The sequence below is a fragment of the Capsicum annuum genome, chromosome 5 (genome assembly GCF_002878395.1).
Source record: "Capsicum annuum cultivar UCD-10X-F1 chromosome 5, UCD10Xv1.1, whole genome shotgun sequence".
Lineage (NCBI taxonomy): Eukaryota > Viridiplantae > Streptophyta > Magnoliopsida > Solanales > Solanaceae > Capsicum > Capsicum annuum.
Window position 1 is genome coordinate 204446132 of NC_061115.1, and position 3560 is coordinate 204449691.

Sequence of the window (3560 nt, forward strand, 5' to 3'; positions counted from 1 at the left end):
GGTTTTCAAAGATAATTACATATTTGGAATCACCAATCCGCAAGCTTCAAGAAACATCTATTATCCTTGGAAATAGAGATACGTGGGGTTATCCTAAAATCTCATGGGTGTAGTTTTTATGAACATGCATGCTTTTAAATGGGGGTTTTCAATCAAATGCTAATATATTGCTTTCAATATGATTTCTAAGTCATTTTCTTTATGTCATGAGAATTGTTTGCCTATATACTTCAATGGTTGAAACCATGCATATGTGATTTGAGATTTTCCATGGAAGTTTATAAATATGAATGATAAATTGTTTTCAAATTCCCATGATAATGTTTCGATACTCCATATTATATTGTGATCAAGAAAAGAGAGCATAAATTTGAAATAAATATTGTTCACCACTTGTAAATGATGAAGCACCTTGGTTTTTACATGATTATGCATATGTGGATGTGATATTGATGACTTGTAAGTCGGGTATGACGATACCCTTCAAAATACGATATGCGATTGAAAAAAATGAAATTTGAATGCATTGATTTTACATGAGAAAGGTGGATGCCTGAAGAAGGCGTTTGAGACATAAGGGCTCATCGTTGGAATAACGTGTTTGTCGACACGAAATATTGGTACTAGTCTAAGCGATCTGTGTACTTGACTTCATGTCATTCCCAAATTGGGACTATAGGTAGGAGCCAGAGCCAAGTGATCTTGGGCACTACCATTGGGTTGAGACACCATGCTGTGTGGTCTTGAGTGTCTCTCCCTCACTTATACTCTAATCTCGGCGGCAACCGAGGTTTGACAGTTGGTATAAATTATGTAGGGTATTCCACCTAGCTCAGTTACATTTCATTATTGTTGAGAAAAAACTATTGCATTACACCCATGTGCTTTCAAATGATTTGATAAGAAATTCCTTTATAATGGCTCTCAACTATACTTTGTAAAAATATTATGTTTTGTTTTGATATCTCTGTGTGCTAGTACTTTTGTGCTGACCCCTTCCCCTCTCCAACCTCTCAGGTTCAGAGGCCCAGTCTAGGGGTCAAGAGAATCGGTAGAACTTTTAGACAGAGCTATAGAGACAAGTGGTGAGCCTTCTATGTTTCGAAAGGTCTTATGTCCTGCAGTCTTTTTATCTTATATTCAGTTTTTGGGTCTACTGGGGGCCTTGTCCCAGTTTTTACATAGACATTGTTTCAGTCATGTAGTAGAGATTTCGCAGACGGTTTTAGAGATGTTGATTTAGATTGTGGGACACTATCCCCCATTTTCGTTTTCATATGATTCTTGACCATGTTTCCGTTATATTGTGTTTCTTCCGTATTACTTTGATCATATGAATTAGGTGCATGATTACTAGACAGATAGGGGTGTTTCGGGTCTTCGTGATTCGAAATGCTCGTCACGGCCAGGGCCCCAATTCGGGTCGTGACATTTGAATTTGGATTTGGATTTGAATTTGTCAAACGATCGATGAGATCTATTTTTTAGACTAAATTTATTTTAATCTTGATGAACAAGTGAAACTGGAACTAATTTTCTCCATGTGCAAGCACATTTCAGATGCCATGCTAACGCATATGCAACACATCTCAAGGGGATGCGACTCTTTGAGGCAAAAGGCATACTGTTTCGTGCTATTGGGCGATGTATACACGTACTTCGATAACTTGCGGATACAGGTGCAATGCAGTTGCTCATTGAAATTCAGACTGTGTCACAGGTCCAGCAAAGACTGGGCGCAGGTGACGCAACTGTACTGAATAGGTGCCTTTCTGCTGAATTAATGTATCCTTTCTAAAAGGACACATTAAAGGCTATAAATACCTGATATATTCCTATGGTACAGATATGATTTTTTACAGCAAAAACACTCTTCTTCTATACAAAAAAATCTTTGTAATCATCTCCAGTTGAGTGAATTCGAAGAAAACCAGAAAGTTTGAGGTACCGCTACATTCTGGTTGTGAAGCCATTTTATCCTGGGAGAAAAATTCTTAATCTTGGGTACTTGAGGGGAATTATTTCCTTAAGGACACTCCGTGAATTCGGAGGACTTGGCTTTTTTCTGCTTCATCTATTTTTCTTTAAGAAACTGAAAACATACTTCTTTGAAAGATTATTTTGATCTTGTGTTGAAGGTGTTGAACAATTTCATAGGTGTTCTTAATTTATTCTTGAACTTGTGTTGAAGTAGTGTTGTGAAAATACAGATTTTGTGTACCCATAAAATAACACTGCTTACTACAAGAGTCATTTTTTTCAACACATATTAATGCACTACCTACCTACAAGAAGTATATTTGTTAGAATCCCACTAACAAAGTAGTCTCTTGTTGCCATCCTACATCGTCTCTGTTTGGAGCCATTTATTTCCTAGTCAATTCATTTTTTCCAAATCTTTTTTGGACTGCACTGAGGGTCGTTTGGAAATAACTTGTCTACCTTCACGAGATAAAGGTAAAATTTGTATTCATTCTGCCCAGATCCCACCTGTGGGATTACACTGGGTAGAATGTAGATGTCTGTTGTTGTAGATGTCTTGAGTTTCTTATTTTCTTTTTTCTACTTGTTCTCTTTTGATAAAGGTTTATGTACTTTTTATACATGATTAGATCTTGACAACTTGAAAGAAAAACTACATATATGGAAAGAGAAAAGGAAAACTTCATCTGTATGTATTCTTTTTCTTTGAATTTGTATAAAATCATCTATACAAGTTAATAAGTAGAAATTCTTTATTAACTTGCTTGCTTTATGAGTTTTGTCAATGTTGTTATTCAATTTTTGAACCAAAATAAAATTTGGGCTGCCATTGATCACATGACCGTTCTTGACATCCATAGGATGACTTCCCTTTTAAAGTAGACATATTCACCCCCAAAAATTTTGATGCCTAACCGAGTGGAAAAGTTGTTAGAGCTTTGAATACCACATGAACGTGTAGAGTGACTGTAGGTGAAATGGTAAAATTAGAGTGGTTTTCTATTACAAAACAAAGACAAGTGACTTTCTCGGACAATTTTCATTAGTTTAGTCACCTTCTGAGAAATATCTCTTGTTTATCATATAAACTGCAACTATAGGACAAAAATTTAGCTTATGCAGTAGGTTATTTTGAAGAAGGCCCTCCTTCTATATTTACTTTAGTTATAGTAAAATTTGTCATGGCGCATATATGCACTGGAAATTTTGATGCTCATTTGGTCTTTTAGCAGGTATCATCTGTTGTGCTTTGCGAGGACATTGTCAATCTTCTTGATTTCATAAAGAGGTTAAAGAATGAAGAAGATCAAATAGTTATTGATATGGATCAAATTGAAAAGCTAAAATTGGAGCTGACATTTTTGTCGGCATGTTTACAACTTTGTTATTATATTTTGGATGGTTCTAATGCTGAAATGTCGTGCATATTATATGAGGTTCATGATCTGGTTAAGTCATTTTTTCATCAGAGTGGAGATGACATGCTGGTTAAATTAAAGGATCATGTCGTTCCTCACCTCCTTGAAAATATCTAAAGTTTTATCATCTCAGATCGTTAATCTGAATCAAGTGCCACC